At 48.3% G+C, this 22383-nt stretch overlaps 1 long non-coding RNA gene across 1 annotated transcript in view; it reads left to right on the top strand.

Moving 5' to 3' along the window:
- The window catches only part of LOC115307797, a 40984-nt gene that overhangs the window by 6000 nt on the left and 12601 nt on the right, over window positions 1-22383 (top strand). The window contains exons 2-3 of the long non-coding RNA XR_003916156.1: window positions 16404-16450; window positions 18313-18366. This is a non-coding gene — a long non-coding RNA (uncharacterized LOC115307797). The remainder of the gene's footprint in view (window positions 1-16403; window positions 16451-18312; window positions 18367-22383) is intronic.

The following is a 22383-nucleotide window of genomic DNA, read 5'->3' as shown; positions in this document are numbered from 1 at the left end:
GGGAGGTGGGGTGGAACCCCCCAGAAATCTGTGCCTCCTTTAATATGGAATTCTATAGGTGCTACTCTTGCATGGAGAGCAGCAGTCCTTGCATAAACACTGGATATATTAACATTTCTAACTAGTAAATTTATGGATAATCTCTTCTTTTGGAGGATTTATTCCGATTTGAGAGCATTAGTCTCTGGGAAAATTAAACCTCTTTTAAATCCACTTTGTTCAGAGACCAGACTGGGGAACTGCTGGTAAGCCCTGCCATCTTCCTCCTGCTTTTTCTGCAGGCTTGATTGGAATTGCAGTGCAGGGGCACAGCTGGTCCAGAGGCACCAGGGGTTGAGTTTTCGGTGCTTTATCCAGTTGTGGCAAAATGGATTTTGGAGCCTGTTTGCCGTTCCTGTAACGGGCGTGTGCAGCAAAAACAGGGGAGCCCCTAAACCTGCCCCCAAGGTAAGGAACATGGAATGTCTGTGGGAGCTGAAATGGGTGGATAAAGCTGTTTATTGGCACGAGGCTGCAGGTTTTGGGAGGGCTGGGGGAGGCGAAATATCAGCGCTGCTGTGCCCGCTGAGGCATAACCTTGTTTCAGGTGGCTGATTCATGGCTCTGGGTATTTAATCATAGTTTCTATAGCAGTGAAACCTTTAATGGGAGGGCGGAGTTCACTCCCAGTCCACGGCGGGTGTGCGGGAATTCTGTGGCCGATTCATTGCCGTGGTTTTGCTGAGCAGAGTCAGTTTTATTGGGGATGATATTGAAGGATATTCTGCGTTCGTGGTGCGTGTAATGGGGACTGAAACAGCTCTTGCTTTTTAAGAGTAGTGTTATTTCTAATAGTAGTATCATTTTTAATATTGTGGTGTTGCCTTGGGTTGGTTTGTACCGTGCTATGTGGCTGCACTGCTGAGTAAATGCAGAGTATGTTGGTGTGGATGTTCATCTTGCTACCTTTTGATCACCAGTTAAGATAACAGAACTTGTGATTGTAGCTGACTTGGGGCCTCCTGTGCTCTCCAGAAACCCTTCCCTCAGGGTGTGACATTATCTGATGGCTCAGAAGTTATTGGGACACTCTTTACCGATGTGGTTTAGTTCTGTCCTACTGAAAACTCATATTCTTTGGTATTTCCAAGGTGACTTTGCTGCAGGAAGCTGTTGGAGCCTTCATTCTTAGTGCCAGCAGCAAGGGGTTTGATTTGCATCATCAAGATAATGTGGTGGATGGTGTTTCTGTGTGGATTTGGAGCCACATGTCACCTTGCTCTGGTGTCCTATAAAAATATCAGTGCGTTCTTGAACCTGGAGAAGAAGGTTGATCCTGGAGAAGGGCATTATCTGATGGATCCCTCAGTGGGATGAGGGTCCTCTGGGATGGCTGATGGTGCTGCTGAGGGGTTGGGCTTCAACAAAACCTTGTCTGAGGCTGCTTTTAGGGGTTGCTCTTGGGGAAGTGTGACAGCTTGTCGTCTGCCGGCACCGACCGTCCCCTCTGTTCATCCTTGCCCTGTTTGGAGTGCGAGCACTTTAAAAGCAAATAAAGCTTCCTGGTCCAGAACTCTGGTTCTGATGTGGCACATGACATGCTTGTGACAGCGAGGGCAGCTGAAACAGGAATCTGCTGGGAATGGATTTGTATCTGCATTAAGCAGAGGGGTCCATTGCCAAGAGTCTGTCAGGGGGGTGTTGGTTAAATACTGGTGTGCTGGACTTGGTGGGCTTGGGGCTCACCAGCAGCACGAGGACTTTTGCCCATGTCCCTGAGGTGAACCGTGTGTGGGGGTGAACCTGCTGTTCAAAATCCAGCACCAAGGCAGTTGGGAATGTGGTGCACGAGGAGCTGGAGTGGTGGATGTCGGCGCTGCTCGGCTCTGTGGGTGTTGTTCGTGTCTCCCCCTCCGTGGGGAATAACTCCCGTGTTATTGTGGGGGTCCCTTGCACTGGGAGATCAGAGAAGCTTTGCCTGTTGCACAGACTTTGCAGGTAAAGTGGAGATCTTGGTTTATTTGCCTTTTCTGTTACACTGTCGGAGGCAGGAACACTTTGCTCCTTGCTTTTTGATTGTAGCAGTTTGGGGCATGAGATCATCTAAAGCTGGTTTTGTGGAGTTGCAGGCTTGATCCTTAAACTCAGTGTCCCCACAGGCTCTGTCTTCAAAAAGAATTCCTTGCTGGAAGGCTGTGTTTGTGCTGGCTGATAGGAGCCGAGCTGAGCTGCCTGTAATCGCTGTCTGGGTTTGAAGTAGCCTTTGTGGGGTGAAATGTTTGCTGCCTTTCAGCAGAGTGCTTGTCAAATAGTTTCATTCAGTGCACTCAGCTTTTTAACAGATGGGACAGATTTTTGTGAGCCTGGGCAACCACAGCAATTGTTTTGCAAGGTGAGACATTTCTGTTTTGACGGGCAGGAGAATTAATAATGCTGTGTGATTCATACCAGTGATGAGTCTGGGTTTGGATCAGATTTGGTTGTTGGTTTTTGTTTTTGTTTTTTTTTTTTAAAGGATATTAGCATTTGTCTTCAAAGAAAGCTGAGCTGAAAGCCAAAAGCTGACAGAACAGTTCCTGAGCTGCCCTGATAGGATGGATCTTGTGGATGGAGATCCCAGTGCACTTGAGAGACTGGGAGAATTGGTGTTGGGCAATGTGAGCACTTCCCCAAGAGGGAGGGTGGGTGGGTGGCACCAGGGCAGTGCTGTCTGGGGACACGAGGGCTGTGCCAGCCCACAGCTTCTGGGAGGGACTGGGAGCTGTGGGACACCAGATCTGCCTCAAGTCTGCTGGGGGAATGATTAACCACGGCAGGAATCCATCCTGTGGATAGCCAGCTCCAAATGGAAGCGTTCTGCAGATGGCCAGACTTGCTAAACAGCACAGGAACCACAAGCAGGGAAGGAGATTCTGGTGTCTGGTGCTTGTTGAGCTCAGTGTGCATTGCAGGGCAGCGATTCTGTGTCTTGGCAAAGGCAGCAGCAGGATCTGTGTGAGTATTCAGCAGTCTCTGGTGGCCAGGCCTCCATTTGCCAGCCCTGTTCCTGCTGCGAATCCAGGGCTACCCTAAATCCCTGCAGACCTGAGGGATTAGGGGGCAGGTCCTGGAGGAGCGAGCGAGGCAGGGATCAGTTCCCATCTCAGCAGTTCATTGCCTGCTCTCGGGGCTATTGCTTCCTCTGCACAGGGGTTATTTCCTTCCTGCAGGCTGTGCAAGAAAGTGAAAATCCGAGCCACTGCACATGAAATTTAGTCATCTGGGGACATGTGGGGCAGTCAGTTGGATCTTGGGGGGTGATCTGCCAGCGGAGAGCCACGGTCCCCAAAAGCCACAGAGAGCCTGTGTGTTTTAGCAGATTGGAATTTAATTGGCCTGGGAGCGAGTTTGAGCTGTTTTTGTGGCTGGAGAATTGCTGGTTTATGTTGTGATCCCTTAACAAAACAGCTCTGCCATCAGGCTTTGTGTCTGAGCAGCACAAAGGCTGTGCTGGGAGCAGAGTGGTGTCTGTGTGTGCCTGGTGTGTCCATCTGCGCTGGCTGAGGGAGAGCTGGAATTTGGAAGTGCTTTTAATTGTGTGTGGGGGGGGAGCAGGTGGCTTTTCATCGCAGGGAATTGTTTATTCCGGTCCAGATTGGGGCAGGGTTTTGTTGCTGTTTGTTTTTCCAAGAAGAGGGGAGGAACCAGGGGGTAGAAAGGGTGGAACTGGTTGAACTGGAATTCCTGGGTCATGCTTGGCCTTGGGTTATGATCAGCAAGGTCCTGCTCATTTCAAAACCCAGGGCTGGCAAATCCTGGTGCCCTGGGATCTGTTGGTGCTTCAGGTGTTCAGATGCTTCAGGTTGTTCACAAGTGTATTGAAAGAGTTTAAGAACAGTTTTGTAGCTGAGATCTCAAATAATTTTATAAATGAGAGTAAAAAAGTCCTGTTTTGTCACAGGAATTCCATTCTCTGAGGATATGTAGGATAGACACTCATGGCTTGGTGATTGAACTGGCTCAGCATGGAGAGATGAGGGTGGCACCTTCCCTGTGGTGTTTGCTATGGGAAAAGGAACAGAGGAGCAGGCAGGATCTGATGATTCCAGGCTGTTTGGTGCTGGGAAGCCTCCCTTGATGCCTTCCAAACCCAGTCCTACCCCTTCCCTGCAAGGACAGGCTGTCAGAGCCCTGTTTGGGGCTGCAGCTGTGTAAACACCCCAAAGTGCTGAACAGGTCCTGGGGATTCACTGCCTTCCCTTATTCTCCAACAACTGCTTTGTGGCCCATGTGACAAACAAATTGAGGAACTGAGCTGGATTCAAACCAGCTGCTTCTGCACCAGGCTGGTTTTGACCAGGGTCAGCTGCTCCACAGGATCTCCCTGGTGCCCAGAGAGGCAGAGCCTGTGGAGCCACAGCTTTAATTACAGGGGGATTTTGGGGTTCCAGGGCCGTTCCTGTGGTTGTGCCTCTGTCCCCTCACCCTGAATCGCTCCCTCCAGGAAGTTTCCAGGTCGAGCTGTGCCTCCAGTTCCATTTTCAGCTGAGACTGACCCCAAAGAGCTGTGAGGCTGCAGGTGTTGGAGGGGGCTGTGCTGAGCTCCACGGGTTTGTACTGGTGGGCTTTCCATGCTGTTCATTTTTGTGGGAAGCCTGTTCTTTCCATTGGCTCCCACAGATCACAGAATGGCCTGGGCTGGAAGGGATTTTAAAGATCATCTCATTCCAACCCACCTTCCAGCAGACCAGGTTGCTTTTTCCTGGTAAAAAGCTGATTTTTATCCCAAATACACTACAATATTATATTTTGTAAGACATGAGGGAAGTTCTGGTTCTTTGCAGTGGGTTCTCTGCTGCAAATAAAGTAATTTGAGACCTCATTAGTTACTTCTGTAGTAAAAGCTACTCAGAGCTTGACTCTGCAGCGGGATAGTTAATACCAGACCTCACACAAGGCTGAAAGGAAGCCACAGTGATGGGGAGGGCAGTTAAAACCAGTCTTTCCATTCCTGTTGGCTGCTGAAACTGGGATGGAAGTAGGATTGTGTTATGGCTGAGCGCTCTGAGCTTCCTGGTCCATGGGCTGCCTTTCCCTGGAGCTCCCTGACCCATCCAGAGGGACCAGGAGAGGCTTCAGAGAGGTGCAGGTACAGGTTCCAACAAATAAATTTACAGTTACTTAAATTCCTGAGAGCTGGCAGAGCTCCTGCAGCTTTCTGCATGTCATTCCTGGCTGTTGGGGTGGGGAGGATGCAAACCTGTGGGCTGGAGTCCCTTTGAAAGCTGCTGTAAGTTTGTGTTGGGTGCTGTGTGGGTGTCTCACAGCTCCTGTGCTCCAGGGAAGCTGTTGTGCATCTAAACACTGATTTTTTTGTGGACACCTCTTTGTGAATTGAAGTGTTCCTCGGATTAAGTCATTTAGGAAATCTCTATTTATAGGCAAACCTCAAAGCTGGCTGATAAACACCCTCTGCAGCCTTCAAATGAGCGACATCATCCATCCAACTTGGAGCTGTGGCAGAGGGGAAGGATACCTCCCAGTCCTGGCAGCATTCATTTACTGAGCAAAGCTGGGGCAGATTGGATCCAGTTTCACTTCCTTTTTACCACAAAACTCTTCCTCAGCACCACTTCCATTGCAGATGCAAGTTTCCCTTTAGTAAACCTGTCACTGTGGGTGGGGGTCATCTGCACAAACACTTCCTTTGGCCACTGTACAACGGGCTGTGCAGGTTTCTAACACCTGGGGCTCACTCACAGCCACCTTTTGAAGCCTTAAAAACCTTGCAAAGCATTTTTTTGTTCCGTTTATATGGCCCAGTGTGAACATTTTTCCTTGCTGTGCCTTTTCCACGTTACATCTTGCCAGCGATGACTTTCTCCTTCAGTTTTGCTCCTTTTCATCTACTTTGTTGCTCTTATATACAGTTCACTCCCTTCCCAGAAGCCTTGTTCAGGATTTGCTGGGAGTGCTGGTGTAGGTGGAGGGAGTGGGGTTCCTTTGTAACCATTCCTGGTGCTGGCACCTCTGGGAAGGTCCCTGTTTGCTGAGCAAACCAGCAGTTCCTGGCTGGCTGATAACTGTGCTGGGGAGTCACAAAATGAACCTGCTCTGATGTCCAAGGACACAGCAGCTTGAACAGAACAGAAAGGCTGTTCAAGAGAAGTCACCAGAAAGCCCACAGCTGTTTCAAGCTGCTTATTTTTCAAGGATTTTTTTTTTTCCCTCACTGGATTTTAAGGTTCTTTCTAACACTGGACTTCTGTTATACTATTGTGAGGTGTATATATAATTCTTGATAGCTTTGATTGATTCAAGGTGATCTGCCAAACCCCCCAGGTGTGCTGGTTCTTGAGCAGGGCTGGGATTTACCTGGAGTGCTCCTGTCCAAGGCACATCTGGTGGATCCTCTGCTTGTGAACCAGGTTTTCACTGTGCCAGGTATGCAGAGCCAGCTCCAGTGACCTTCCAGGTAATACAGCCCATCCAAAGGCATTTCCTCAGCTTCTGTGCCTTGGGAATGTCTGAGACTCTTGATATCCCCTCCTTCCACATCCTCTCTGCTGTTGCAGTTGCAGTTGCAACGATTCCCTTGGTTTGATTTGCACAGTTTTCCCTGGTTGCCTCCCTGGCCCAGGTCAGCTCATCTGCCTGCAGGGCAGGAGGAGAGATTTGCCACTTCAGCTGGGTGTTTTTTTTAGCCATTGTTACTGTGAAAGGTCCTTTTGTGGCTGAAAAGAAGCTGTGATAGTTTTACTGAGCTCTTAATGCAGCTGAACAGTGTTGGCTGGGAAATGTCATCTCTAATGGAGGGTGAGAGACTGAGAGCTGAAACCTTCCTGTTCTTGGGAGAGTTCCAGGGGATCACTGCCTTTGAGATGATGCCATTTAAGCTTTAATTTCAGATTATTTGAAGGAGTTTATCAGATCAAAACCTCCCACAGATCTGGAAGGTGAGTGACCACGTGCTGAGCAACCTGGGCTGGTGGGAAGGTGTCCCTGCCCATGGCAGGAGGTTTTGGAATTGGGTGATCTTTAAGGTCCCTTCCAACCCAAACCATTCCACAATTCTGTGTGAATGGAACCCTAACCCTTGGAAGAGCACTAGGAAAGGCACAGCTTTCCCCTGAGTTTAAAATCAACTCAGGGCCCCTTAGCTCAGATGGCTGCACTAAGCACCATCCTCAGGCAAACACTGTCGCTGCTTCATAAACTTTGTGCACAGCCATGAGAAGTACAAATTATCTTTATTTTTTTTTTTAGGAAATGTTCTTGTTCAGGGACTTTATGGCCTTATTTTCACAGTGGGATGCCTCGCTGCCTGCACTTTGTTATAAAGACTTTGCCAGATCAGTAGTGGGAATTAATTTCTCTGTTTTCCTGGTTATGGCCAGGGCACCTTTTTTTTTAAAGCTGGAGCTTTAAGAGTAATAAATTGCCTGGGGAGGGTTTCTTTAAGGAGATTTGATACCTTAATTAGAATTAATTAGAAATTATGCTGGTGAGACTGTGAAGGAAAAAGTAAGGCTACAGCTGATTAACAAACTACCTGAACTGCTTGGCAAAATCTACCTCAAAAGGTGAAATTCAAGGCTCCTGTAGGTTCAGAGAGGTAATTTCCATTCAGGAAGAGTTTTAATTTCAAACAGCTGAGCTGTGCCCAGTTAAAAAGCGTTGACTCTATATGTTGATAAAGACACCTACACCTCACAGGTTTCCTGTGCCTCACGTTTTTTCAAGTGGGGACACACTCCCAGTGTGGAGTTGGATCAGAGGTGCCTGGTTTGTGCTGGAATGTTGCAGTGAGGGAAGTGTGGGGTTTAATCAGGTTTCCCACTCCCTGTGGGCTGTGTATCCCAGGAAGCAGCTGGGCAAGGGGTCCTTTTGGAAGGATCCATAGGGCAGGACTGCAAATCCAGCTCCACTGCTGCTGGAGTTTTGGGAGTTCAGGTGAGCTTTCTAACAAATCCCTTCTGGTGCTTCGATGGGGGTTGAGCTCATTCCTGTCGCTTCTTAAAAAGAAACAGTTTTCAAGCTGCCTCTGCAGCTGCTGAGGCCAAAAGTGGCCTCATTTTGGGGAGGAAATGGTGGTTGCAAATGAAGTTGTGTATCGAGTCATAATTGCAGGGCCATGACCACAGCACTGCTTCGTTTTCATTGAAAGTCTGACGAAAATGGAAACCACAAGACGAAGGCAAAGGTGGTTTGAATTTTACCCCAGAAGCCAGAGAGAAATAAATAACCCTGTTATTTTGTGCCTTCTGGGTGTGTGTTACAGACACAGGTTATGTATAGCCCAGATAGGTGCAACCCACAGTCCTCAGCTGCTCCTGCAGTGGTGGGTCTGGGATGGAGGTTTTTGTTTGGATGCATCCAAACCAACTCATTCAGATCCTTTCTGGAAAGATTATCTAATTCCACCCCCCTACCATGGGCAGGGACACCTTCCACTAGCCCAGGTTGCTCCAAGCCCCATCCAGCCTGGCCTTGGACACTTCCAGGGATCCAGGAGCAGCCACAGCTTCTCTGGGCAACCTGTCCAGGGCTCCCCAACACCTCCAAAGGACCAATTCTTCCCAAATCTCCATCTATCCCTGCCCTCTGCAAGTGGGAAGCATTCCTGGTCCTGTCCTCCATCCCTTGTCCCCAATCCCTCTCCAGCTCTCCTGGAGCCCCTTTAGGCCCTGCAAGGGGCTCTCAGCTCTCCCTGGAGCCTTCTCTGCTCCAGGTGAACCCCCCCAGCTCTCCCAGCCTGGCTCCAGAGCAGAGGGGCTCCAGTCCCCTTAGCAACCTCATGGCTCCAGGATCTTGTTCCCAAGATGCAGGTTTGCCTGGAAGGTCCTGTTGGGTTGTCGAGGCTGATTCTGCTACTTCAAAAGCTTCTTTGAAAGCAGGAAAGCCTTTTTTGCTGAATCAGTGCTGAGACCCAACAAACATGATGATGTTTCTCTCTTATCAACCTTTGTGACAGAGGTGTGACATTCCTCACTGGTCTCTGTACACACTAAAAAGCTAATTGTTAAAACTGGGGGGGAAATGTAACTTGGTGTGTACTGTTGTCTGCTCTGCAGTTTTGGAGTTTCAGACACTATCCCACACTTCCAGGCTGCTGCAGTTCCTTCCCCCTGAGTCACTAATCCTCTCCTTTCTGTCTGTATCTGTGGTTCTGTACAGACAGAGTTGGTTGGAGGGTTTTGTGGTTTTTTTTTTTTGTTGTTTTGGTTTTTTTTGAGTAAATTGAAATTCCCTGCGAGGTGTGGTACAAGGAGGAACTGCTGCAGGAACAGGTATGTGCAGATCACAGAGGAATTTTAATTTCTGACAAGCCCTATTGTCCTGAAATCAGTTGTGCAGAAAGACACGAGGGAAATGTGCCAATTCCAGAGCTGAAACCAGTGTGGTGCTGCTGGGGCTGGGATTTCACTGGGGCTGCAAGCTGACCTCAGTTGCTTTTGGAAAGGAGCAGCCCTGGTTTTTTCCCTTTAAAAAAAACCCAACTGGGATTCATGTTGTTGTGGCAACACAAGCTGGAAGAAATCTGGGTGAAAAACCCTTTTATTGGTGATCTGCATTTTGGGTGGTTTAAGGCAATCAGGCTGATTTTTTTTTTTTTTTTTAATTGGAGGGGGGAATTTGAATCTTAAATGCTCAATGTTCCACACATGTTGTGTGTTGTTTTATAACCTTTGTGGGGGGGAAAAAAGGCACCTCAAGGCTTCCTGTTCTTAACAATCACAGGTCTGAGGAAGGGGGACCACACTCCTGGATGTTTGCACTAAAATAACCCTCTCTGAAAGGTGAATTGGGCTTGAGGCATTTCCCCACCTCCTCTGTGCTTCCAATTACTGCACTAATTAATTTATACAGGCCTTGTGGTCAGGTTTGCAGAGGCTCAGCTGATGTTTTTGTAGCTAACTGGGGATACCCCAGTGGCTCCAGCAGCACTGAAGTTCGTCCTAATATGGATTTACATAGACAAGAATTCAGTTTGTCATCTCGTGCTTTTTGGAAAGAGGGGGAAAATAGAAAATACAGCTCAGATTTTGGGCAGTTGAGCTCTTCATTTCAAATATCCATCATTTTTTGCTTTGCTGAAGCAGGTGCTGGTCGAACTGGTTCCTTTTCTTTAGTCCCACTGTGCAAACATCAGTTGGGTCCTGGATAACTGGGATCTTCTGTGGAAACTGCTTTGCAAAGACATCAGTTCCCTTCCTTTTCTCTTTCTAGTGTGCCCAGACTTTTCTGGGTAGCAGCAAAATGTGGGAATTGCCTTCTGCAGTATAGGAATTTATTAACATGTTTTGAGGGTTCGTATGTGTTGACAGATTGTGGTGTGTGTTGGTCTGGAACTTCTGTAATCTATTTTATTATATCAAGTAGCTGATGAAGGAATAACCATGCCTTGCCCTTTGGATGCTCCATGATGATAAGAACAAGAGCATCTGTCTTCTGCACCAGTGGGCCATTCTGCTTTAATTTTACCCTCTGCTTTTATCAGGGAGATACTTTTGGTTGAGGCAGCTGCTTCAAGGACAGCAAGGAGAGAAGCTGGTTTGCTCTGTTCATGCAGCAGGTTTTTTTCCCCTCCATGCATCCACACCTCCAGGGTGGTTGATCAGCTGCCAAAAGGTCTGGAGGCGAATTAGAGGTGTTTTTCATACTGATAACTGAATAGAAATAGCACTTGTCACTGGGGGCTGGCACAGAAGCTGTGCCGTGTTCATGCTTTCCTATGGGCTGCTGGCTTATTGTTCTGAGTTGAGTAAATATGGCTCTGAAACACCTGGGAGAGGCTGGAGTGGCTTTTTCAGACTTTGTGTGGTCTTGTTTCAAGTAGAAATATGGAAAAAGTTGCTGTGTTTGGCTTGTTAAATGAATGAAGTGCCCAGGTGCTACTGTGGTGAAAGTTTCTAGGAAATAAGAGTATTGCAAGTTTTAATTTGGTTTTGAATTGACTTGCAAAAGAGGTTAATCCCCTGTTGAAGGGCACAGAGAAAGGTCCTTGTCCAGGGTCCCACATCCAGCATTCCTGGAGGTGTCCAAGGCAGGACTGGACATGGCACTCAGTGCTCTGGGCCGAGGGACAAGGTGGGCATTGGGCACAGGCTGGACTTGGATCTTGGATGTCTTTTCCAACCTGAATGATTCTGTGCTGGTCAGAAGCAGATCTGTGAGTGATGGGGGCTCTGGACTCCCACTCCAACACTCTGTGCAGTGTCCATGAGTATTTTTGAGGGTTACTTTGCACAAGCATTGGAAAATCCCGCTCGCCTTCCCTGTGGTGCAGCCCCGGAGGGTTCAGCTCCCTTCCCTTCCCAGTTCCTCCCTGGTAATGTTATATTACTGTGCCACCCACAGGCAGCTACTGAGCTGCTGGAAAATATTTGCTGTTTGCAGCGGGAGGCAGTTATCAAACATTAAATCTGTGACAAAAAGCTGCTGGTTTCACTGACTGTGATATCAACTGTACTGAGGTTTCTCGATCCTCGTTATTCCAGTTTTCTGTTTCAGGTGCTTGTAGAGTTGTTATAATATTGTCTGATTTTTTTATTTTTTTTTTCCCCCACTTCTTCCACAAAACTCTTTTCCTGTGCTAACCAGCTGCTCTGTTCCTGATCAAAGCTGTTGCTTCCCAACGAGTGTGGAAATGCCTGAAGTGTTGGGATCCTTGGGAAGAGAGAGAGAGAAACTGCTGGGCTCTTAATTACTGGTGCACCCCATTAATTGACATGTTGCCAGACTGGGCTGTGAGAACAACTGGGTTTAATCTGTGTGGTTTTATTGAGGGGGGAATATTGTGATTTCCCTCCATCTGACCTCTCCACTGCTCCGTGTGTGATTGGTGCAGAACAAACTGGGTCAGCCGAGGCTGCTCAGAAGGATTTTTAAAACCAGCCTTTGTAGCAAATGATGTTCAAACCATATCACTGAAGGACATGAGCAAACTATGGTTTTTAGGTGGAGTTGGTTTGGTTTGAAGTGAGGTCAGATAAACAGATGAGCTTTTTGGCATCCACTGACCTGAAGAAGGGCTTGTGAATCTTTTCTGCTCTGTACTGCTCAGTCCAACAGGAGGTTAATTATACCTTCACACCTTGTCTTGTACTCTATAGTAGTGTATTTGCCACAGTTGATCTGTTTAGGTTTTTTTAAGAATTTCCCTTGTAATGTTTAAGCTCCAGCTTGTGCACTCGTGCTGAAATCTGTCCCTTGGGAGAACCCTTTGGTGCTGTTGAGTTATTCTGTTTTATGGAACAAAATTTTAATATTGTTTGCCACGCTCTTAATCTCGTGCCTGGCAGATAAAATGAGCTTCTTTAGCCCTCCCCCTGGGGGGCCTGGTGGGGCTCCATGGCCAACAGACCCATGGCATTGGGTGGAGTTACCTCAGCTTTGTGAAAATCCACTCATCTGCCCTCCCAGAATGAGTAACTGATTGGGGAGAGAAGAAAATGGTGAATTGATTTTTTTATTTTTTATGTCGCTTTTATAAAAAGGGATGCTCAGTGCCTGGCCTCCACCTCCCAGCTGGCCTTATTCCTGATGTCCACTTGGCCATGTTGGGATGGTGAGCTCTTCCAGGCAGCCTCAATCCCTCCCTGGGCTCCTGCCATCTGCTCCAGGGGGAACCTGCAGGGGATTTGGCCTTCTGGGTGCTGCTGTAGCAATGGCATTTTTAAACAGTGTAAAGCAAAGGGTTGAACTGGCATCACGAATTACAATATTATATTTGTTTGTTGGCTGCTGGTAGCACCACATCAGGTCAAAATTAAATATCTTCTAGGAGTTGTCAGGTGAGCTTGTTTAATTTCACGGGTCATGGTCTGTATTAGCACAGGACCTTGTTCTTGGGTGTTTGTTAACCCTTCCTTTTCCCTCTCCCTCCAACTGCTGGCTGTAGTTCTGGATCCTTATCAGAGCATCCTTTCTCTCCCCCACGTTTGTTTTTTTTCCAAGACAGCCTCAGGTTTTGTGCCTCATTACAGTAAAAGCCCTGTGGTTGCTGCCCAGCTGCTGTCAGGTCCCTTCTGGATGGTGATTTAGAGCTGAGCCAGCATGGAAAGGGCCTTTCCATGCCTAAGGCAACCCTGTTGGCAGCCACAGTGGAGAAGTAATGTGCCACTTCTGCTTGGAAGAGTTGTCAGTTTTTCTAGTTCAGTTGGGAAAAACAACCAACATTGGCTCGAGTTTTAGCAGGACTTTTGGAGACATCCCATAGTGTTTTGAAGGAAGCTCCTGTTACTGGAAGAGATGAGCAGTGAGGACAGAGGGGTCCAGCTAATGAGCTTCACTCTGGAGCAAGCTAAATGCCTGTTATTCCAGAGGTTTGGGCAAGGGTCACTGAAAATTAGACCATGAGAAAGGGGGGAAGCTGGTCAGCAGTAAAGCTCATGGATGTGGATTGCCAGAGGCTGGAAAAACAGTGGCACCTTGGTGTGACAGCGAGGTCCTGTCCTTCCCAACCCACTCCTCTGGACATGCCTGGGGTGCATCTGGGGCAGCTTTCACTGTTCCCAAGGTGGGTGGACCAGTGCTGGCACAAGGGATGGGTGGGAAGGCATGGAAGGAGGGCCAGGGTGTGGATTTGGGCTGGTTTGTGGGATGCACCCTCGGGAGGATGTGACAGGGCTGGGAAAGACAAAACTCCCCGTGCAGCAGGGAGAGCATTAAGGCTGAAGAAACAGGGGAAAGAAGAAACAGGGTGGAAAACTGTGGCAAACACTCGGGCATGGCCACGGAGCAGTTCCCATTGTGTGTGGATTAGCTGCCCGGCTGGAAAAAAGCCATCACCTTGCTGCCGGGAGTTCAAAGCCGGGTCAATGGAACAGGGATATATTCTTGGACTGGTACAAAGAGCTGGGGGAAAAAAAAACCCGTGGGGTGTTTGAAGTCCCGGGGCAGACAAAGGCCGCGGTTCTGCTGCTGCGATGGAGAGCGGGAGGGGCTGCGGAGTGTCCGGAGCTGTGCCGGGAACTCTTGGAAACACAGGAATTTCACACAGCTGTCAGGCCCCGGGAATGTGTGAGCACTCGGGGCACATGAATATTCAGAGCTGTGGCATGTGTCACGCCAGAGGAAATGAAAAATCCCAAGTTTTCTCAGGGTTAGGTATCTGGGAAACCTCTGACAGCAACTGGGGATAAAAGCAAATTGCTGTTCTGCAGGGCAGGTTATCTCAACCCAGCTTCCCAATTAGCCAAGCCCTAGTTAAGGCTGGCAGCAGGATCTGCACTGCTTAATCCATTCCTTTGGTGAGCAAGTGCCTGTTCCTTAGAGCTGTGTGTTCCTGCTTTGGCAGCCTGTGGCAATGCTCTGGGAGCCTGGACTTTGCTCCTTCTTCCTCTAACCTGGCATCACTTTTATTTTTTTTCCCCCCAGTGTTCCTTTTGTGCTTGTTCTATTAATAACCAGATATTGTGGATTTAGTGTTTTGCTCAGAAGGATCCTCCCAGCACAGACTGAGGTGCTTCCAGCCGTGCTGTCAGGCAGTGACAGATGTCCTTGGGTACAGCGAGTGTCCAGCAGTGATGGGGGCTGCCAGGATTAGTATTCCAGGCACAAATGTGCCCCTTGGAATATGCAAAGCACAGAGCAGCCTGTGCAGGAATGCCCTTGAAAGGCAAATTAAACCCAGCTCCCTGGTGGCTCTGGGGGAGTGGGAGTGCTCTGTCATCTGCACTGAGGTTCAAGTAGGCTTTGAGGTGGCTGATTTTTGTTTTCCTTCTGTTTTCCCTTCCCAGAAGGGTTTGCTGAAAGGGCAGGAAGGAATGATGGGTCCTTTGCCTTCAGTGGGGAGCATTCCCTGACAGGAGAGTGGAGCCAGGTGAGGGTTGGGCTCTGCTCCCAGGTAACATGGGACAGGACGAGAGGAAATGGCCTCAAGTTGTGCCAGGGGAGGTTTAGATTGGACAGTAATGAAAAATTTTTCACCAGAAGGGTTGTCAAGCCCTGGAAGAGGCAGCCCAGGGCAGTGGTGGAGTCACTATCCCTGGAAGTGCTCAAAAACACATGAATGTGGCACTTGGGGACATAGTTCAGTGGTGGCCTTGGCTGTTCTGGGGTAGTGGTTGAACTCAGTGATCTCAGAGGGCTTTCCCAACCCTGATGATTCTGTGACTCATTCATCTGAGTTCTTGCAGATGGTGTCCTTGGTGCAGCACGTGGATGTACCAAACCACATCCCAAACACATGTGAAAGTTAACTTTAATTTTCCCAGTGTCCATGGATTAAGCTGTAGGGATTCTGAGGGTGTTGCTCAAGTGACTCGTGTCAGTCTGCCTTCTGAAATCAAGATCATCTGATGTTCCTGACTGACTTGCTGCCCAGAAGTCCTTCTCTTCACTGACCTGTTTAAAGCTGGGATCATCAGCACTGTTTCACCCCATCCAAGAACATCCCTGTGGTGGTACTGGAGCTGCAGCAGGGAGCAGTGCCCTGGAGCATGGCTGCCTCATCCAGAGAAGTGTTTCTGCCCACAGAGCTGAGCAAAGCAGAGCTGAAATGCCCCTCTGGGCAGAGCTCCCAGGGGTGGGGTGGTGGGGCTGTCTCTGCTGACTCGGCAGCCCCGGGATGCTCCCGTGCTCTCTGCAGGCTGAGCACGTGCTGCACACTCAGCAGGTTGTCACATGAGGGTGATCCAGCTGATCTGATGGGGAGTTACAGCCACCAAACTGTGCTTTGCTGCTGGGAGAGAAGGTGGAAGGCTATGGTTTAAGTCTGGGTTTGACTCCTCAGCACTGGAAACAGCCTTATTTTGTAGTTCTTCCTCAGTCACCCCACGCTGTGCCTGCTGCTGTGTCTGATTGGGGTTCTTAGTTTGAACTGCAAGGTTGTCAGGGCAGAACCTCCCTGTTTTTACTGTGCTACGTCATCTGTCAAAATCAAGACATACCCGATTTTCCCAAACTTAGTTCCTCTTGCACCTCCTTTCAGAACTTTCTCCAGAGAAAAGCTGGCTTTGCTGCTAAAATCCTGGCTCCTCTTTTCTGTGTTCACACCCCCCCCATGTTCAGAAGTGCCTTGATGCTGTGACATCTGAAATACTTCCTGTGCATGTGCTGTGCTGCCTTTGCTAGATAAGCAATAGCTGTTCCCTTTTACAGCAGGCACATCCCTTCCTGAAGAGGCAGATGTGGAATGTTTTCCCTGGGAACAAATATTTGCTGCTTTGTAATTACGGCACCTTAATTTCGCTTCTCTTTCCCTTCCAGCTCAGCGTGTGTCTGATTAGAGGCTACTGATGTCTTCAAAGAGGGGTGATGATGCCACACTCTTGTTCCTGGTTTGGGGCAGGATTTCTGCTTTAGGTTCCCTCCATGCTGGTTTTGTGTAGGCTGAGCAGAGCTGATAGAGAAGTGAAACTAATAATCTGAGCTTTGGTCACGCTTGGAATTGCGGTTTGTGTGTTGATTTTTTTTTTTTTTGCTTCTTGTTTTTGCAGGAGTTGCTCAGGAAGATAGTGTGCAAAAGGGATGGAAGAGAACGCTGGTGAGTACTCTTGGATGTCTTACCAGAGGTTGTGAACCTGTTTTTTGTTCCTTGGTTAAGCATCATAAAGAACTTGATGACTTTAAACTTGGTGTCTTCAATTGAAGTGTAGAAGGTGATTAGAAAACTATCTGGTTTGGCAGATGCATCAGTACTGTGGTGTGGACCAGATCTGATTTGAAGCTCTCTTGTACATCTGGAAGATCTTTTTTGGTTTTTTTTTTTTTTGAATTTCCCATCTCTGAAACCTGGAATACAAGTCTGCTGGCTGTCCCAAGCTCTTGAAAACAAGTAACATCCCCTTTCTTAGCAGGGAAGAGTCAAAAGCAATGAGCTGGTTTGAACAAGCCCATAAAGGAGGATCAGCTCATGGTTGCTCCTGAGTTCTTTTTGTGTATTTATTTCTCTAGGCTGTTCTGTCTTGCAATAGATACAGGATTTCTTTAATTAAAATTTGGCATTAAAGCTCTTGCTTTAGGCACTGTGTGCTGCTTGCCCTGAGGCAAGTAAACTCATCCCTGGTAGGTTTAACTGATGGAAGGATATGGCTGTAACTAAAACTCACAGATTTTTGGCTTAGAGATTGCCTTGAATAGATAGCTCTTCCATCTGTTTGCCTAAAGTGGCTAAAAAAACCCTGAGTTAAGTGGCCATTTTTTTCCCTACCATTGGCATGAGATTTGCATGAAAGCTCTTGCCTGCACCATGGGAAACCAGTTTGTGAAGCATATTGACCTCACATCTTCTGGACCACAGTGCTGCAGTTGGTGACTTCTAACTCATAAACATTATTTCTAGATTATTCTGTGTGGTCAGGTGATGCCATCCTGAAAACCCTGGGAATGGATGTACCTGTCAGCAGGGCAAGGCTGCTTGGTGGGGCAGATGAAGGCCAGTTTTTGGCTTCTTACAGAGCTGGTCTGGTGGAGCCCAGTGGCCTGGCTGGACCAGCTGAGAGTTCTTGCATAAAAACATGTTGTGCTTATAGTCCTGGTGGCAAGAACTGCTGCTGTACCCTCTAATTGTCAGCCTGTAAGGTGAACATTTAATATGTGGTGGTTGCTTACCCTTCTGATTTGCTCGTGGCAAACTAATCCCAAGTGATGACTTCTGGAGGAGGAGGAGGAGGGTGAAGTGTGGCACTGGCAGCTGAGACTGGAGCAGTGACTGTGCAGGTGGCAGCTCTTGTCAACCTGGGACAGAGCACAGGCAGAGCAGGGCCAGTTTCCATCTCTCCAGCCTGAATTACTGGGATGGCTTTGAGCAACATCGAGGCCGGGTTGGATGGGCTTGGAGCAGCCTGGTCTGGTGGAAGGTATCCCTGCCCACAGCAGGGGGTGGAACTGGATGATCTTCAAGCTCCCCTTCCAACCCCAACCAGTCTGTGATTCCATGAGCACTGAGCTCTGCTTGTTCCCCGGGTCTCAGCCTGTGCTGGGGCTGCCAGCAGCCAGCTGTGTTCACATCACAAAGCTTTGTGTCCCATTTTATGTGCAGCTGAACCCCATTTTTGGGGTAGATCACTGGGACACAGGGCTGGAGCCTGCTGAGGTTGCTGCAAGCTTTAACTCCTGGTTTGAGCAGTGCTGGTGCCCTGGGATGTGAAAAGCCTCATGTTCTGTTTGCATTTTGCCAGCTTAAAGTAGAGTTACCTCCCCTTTCCCTCTGAACTACTTGAATTGTGCCAGTTTGGGATGGAGTATCTGCACTGGATCTTTGCATGCACAGACACCCCACACAGCTGGTTGAGAAGCTTTACATGTTGCCTCCTTGAGTGCTGGGAGCCAAGAGCTCCACATTAAAGGCAGAATAAGCAGATGGGTCTTCTATTATAATTTCCTTAAAATTCCTTTGCTTTTAAGGACTCTCATTCTCCGAGTGCTGCTAAGCTCAGGACTCTTGATCCCGGAGATGAGGTAAGGCAGAGCTGAGCTGAAGTCCGTGCCCTTTGTTCCCTCCAAGCCTGGTGCTGTGGATGTACTGCTGTCCTTCCCTGGTTGGATATTAACTGCACTCAAATGCTGCATGGCTGGCGCTTGTTTGAGCTGCTGTGCTTGGAATGGCCACTGGGAATGCACAGGGAAGCATAAATCCTTTAGAGCTGTCAGGCTTCACTAGCCATGGGTGGGTGGGGGAGCCCTCCTTGGCTGGCTGCCCTGGCTAATTAAAAATGAAATTTGCTGTTGTCTTCAGATTTTTAATTCATGCTCATCCCCGAGGACGAGTGGAAGCAAGGGCTGCAGGCAGCTGCAGCGAGGTTTCAGAGCTTGTCTATACATGGCTTTTTAGAACAGGTGTGCAGCTTAAAATGTGCTCTCAACCCTACCCTGAGTTGTTTTTCAAGTGTAGAGAAGAATATACAGAAAATTCAGGCAAATCTTGGGATGTGGCCCTTAGCAAGTGACTGTAGGTTAAGCTGCCACATACAGCAATGGCCTTAAGCTGAAGGAGGGTGGGTTTAGGTGGGATATTGGGAAGAAATTCTTCCCTGTGAGGGTGGGGAGGCCCTGGCCCAGGTTGCCCAGAGAAGCTGTGGCTGCCCCTGGATCCCTGGAAGTGTCCAAAGGCCAGGTTGGAAAGGGCTTGGAGCAACCTGGGCTAGTGGAACGTGTCCCTGCCCATGGCAGGGGGTGGAGCAGGATGTGCTTTAAGGTCCCTTCCAGCCCAAACCATTCCATGATTCTGTGATCCTATGTCAGGTCTCTGCAGTGCTGCCCCTGAGGAGTCAGCAGAGCTGGGGCAGGCAGGAGGATGGAGGTTTGGGAGAGGAATAAATGAAATCTAAATATACACACACTGCCAGGCCCAGCTTCCTCAAGGTCCCACCTACACAAGGGTTCTCTTGAAGGGAAATGTCACTGGGATACCTTTCCCCTCTTCAAATCCTTCCTGTGGTGCGGGTGAAGGATCACACTCTATTTTCAGAGCCTGTTTCTGCTGTTCCATCTGCTGCCCAGACCCCCTCCCAAGACCACTCACTCACCTTACCATGATCTGAGCTAAGTCTGGACCTTTCTCTTTGTCAGGGGATTGTGTTCTATCTAGCATTTCATCTGCCTGTAAGTCTGTGAGATCTTAAAAAGCAAAATATTGAAGAAGCGGGAGCTTTGTGCTTGGCAGGATGAGACTCACCTTGTGCCTGTGGTTCCTTGGAAGCTCTGCTGCCATGTTGGATCCACCTAATGTGGGAGCAAACCTGCAGTTCACCTGCCCAATAATGAGAAGTCATTAATGAACAGCCTCAGAGGGAGCCTGGGATGCCTTTTCATGGGAGGTGTTTGCTGTTGGGTCCTTTGACCTGCTGTACTTTGGTGCTCTGTTGACAGTTTGTGCCTGTGCTTACACACTCCCTCTGCAGGTATTGGGATAGGAACCTTTAAGTAGTGTCCCTAAAAGGTTTAAATCCCTGTAGGACAACTGTGAAGCATTTTGGGAAATCAGTGAAGTAGCCTTTGCACACACAGGCTCCGACCCAAAGCTGCTTTTTTAAAAAAGCACTTGAAATACTAAGTTTATGGATGCTTTAAGAGTCTTCTGCAGTTACTGCCTTACACCAGGCTGACTTTCATCCCCTTTATCTCCTGCTGTGCTACTTTTTTTCCCAATTCTTTTCCTACTAAAAATAGGAAATACTCTTCAAGTCCTTCACCTTTGTGCAAACAAAGAAGTAATTTGTTTTAGCATCTGAGCTGACTCCTGGGCTACGTGCCTCAGAAGGAAACCAGTGTGATATGAATCTGCTGCTTCTGGAGGCACGGACTCCAAATATAGTCTGAGTAGGGGAAAGGGCTGGAAATGGGAGTGCTTAGTTCTTATGCCACCAGCTCTGCTGCTTTTTCCCAGCAGGATCCCTGGCTGGATACCCAGTTCCCATTTTTATCCCCAAAAATCAGATCTATACCTTCAGATGGTCACAGGTTCAAAACCATTATGGGAACCACAGAATCCTGGAATGGTTTGGGTTAGAAGGGGCCTTACAGCCCATCTTGTCCCACCCCCTGCCACTGTCCCAGGTTGCTCCAAGCCCCATCCAACCTGGCCTTGGACACTTCCAGGGATGGGGCAGCCACAGCTTCTCTGGGAAATCCACTCTAACCCCTCACTACTCTCAAAGGGAGGAATTTCTTCCCAATATCCCCTTTGTCAGTGGGAAACCATTCCCCCTTGTCCTGTCCCTCCAGGCCCTTGTCCAAAGTCCTTCCCCAGCTCTCTTGGAGCCCCTTTAGGCTTTGGAATAAAATCATTCCAGAATAAAAGAACAGCTTTTTCATTGAGGAAGACACAGAAGCTGTGACTTCCCTCTGAGATCCTGGATGTTGTGTCCATGTGATACAGCACAAGAGCCAAAGTGGCCAAAGTGCCTGAGATCAGCCCTTTAATTACAGTTGATGTGTGCTAATTTGCAAGCAGGCAGAAAGGCAAATTCCTACTGTTCCTTAGGCAAATTTAAAGGGAGGAACTGATGGAGAGACTGTTTGACTTTTAAACAAGGTGCAGAAGCACAAGGTGCTAACCTGCATGAAAACATTATTGTAAATAAGTCGAGTGCACTTGACAAACCAGCAAAATACTTTGGGACGTTATCCTGACAACCTTTTGTTCTTAAATTTGCTCTAGTTCTTTGTGTAATTAATGTGCTGAGTGCTGTCAGGGTGCTTGGGGCACTCTATGGGATGTCAGTGCTGGTTTTCTTCCTGCTGCATTTGCAAGTGGTTCAGCTCAGCCATCCATCTACTTGGTGTGGCATTTTATACCCAATAATTTCTCCCCTCCCCGTGAACAACTTGAGGAGGTGTCTGAATTTCTGCTACCTTTCCCTCCTGAGCTACGAGCCAAATGTTTTACAGAGATTTTTTGCTGACCTGCCAGAGACCTCGTAATTCTGTGACACCCCATTTGGAGTGACTTTTGGAGCTGTCGTGGTGAATGACTGTGACTGTGTAGTTTGTACCCATATCTCTTGCCTGGGGGAAGGCAGAGGTTAACTCTGCTGTTTTTGTGGTTTTGTGGCTCAGCTGTGGATGTGCTGGGATGGAGGTGCTTTGGCCTCCAGGCTGGAGCAAGACAGTAGCAAAGGCTGATGCTGAGTGAGAAACCGTTGTGTTTGCTGAAGTGTTTCGTGATTGAATTGAGCTATCTTGTTCCTTGTGTGAAGAGATAAGACCTTGTAGGAGGTAGTCAATCCTTGGGGTAATTCAGGACAACTCCCTGTGAAACAATGAGTGTGGAGCTCCTGTGGCTCAGTAAGTAGGACGTGGAGCAGGGGGGGGCACAGGTTTCCAGAGTTCCTAGTTTTCATTTTCAACTTGTTGGACCTTAAATTCACCTTGCTCCTGGAACGTTGCCTGTAACTTCTGTCCAGAGATTTTAGCAGCTGATTTCATTGGGGTGGGGCGTAGGAGAGGAGCCTGCTTGGAACCAGAGGCAAACAGATTTAGTATAAATGGATTTTTTTTTTTGTTATTACTGTTTCTTCACACAGCAGCATCGTGTCCTGACTGAGTGGCAAACCTGGCCTTTTTAAAACAAAATGCTGAATGTTCTCACTACTTTGCTGCCTCTGTGAGCTGTACATGGTGTTAGCTGAGCTGTTGGTTGACAAAGCTGCTCCCAAGGCCCTGGGGCTGGTGCTGAGCTGCACTCCCAGTGCGAACACTTGAATTTTGTCACTGCCAGCGTCATCACCTTATCTGTCTTTGGTTCCCATTTGTCCTGGAAAGGAGCCTGGCTCTGATTGCTGAAGGTGTCTTTTTGTCTCCTGAAACAGAACCCAGAGGTGGCTTTTTTCCAGGCTGGACCTATCCAGCCGTGATGGGACCAGCGATAACTGTGACTTGCTTGGGGGAGAACATTGTTCTTCAACCCAGCCTGGGTTTGTCGTGCTTTGTTAAGCAGAGATTTTAAGATTTCTGAAGGGTTTACTGTCTGGGTTA

This window comes from Manacus vitellinus, unplaced genomic scaffold (assembly GCF_001715985.3).
Source record: "Manacus vitellinus isolate BGI_N305 unplaced genomic scaffold, ASM171598v3 scaffold_52_pilon, whole genome shotgun sequence".
NCBI classification, from domain to species: Eukaryota; Metazoa; Chordata; class Aves; order Passeriformes; family Pipridae; genus Manacus; species Manacus vitellinus.
Note: the sequence above shows the minus strand (reverse complement) of the source record. Positions and strands in the feature narration are given on the sequence as shown.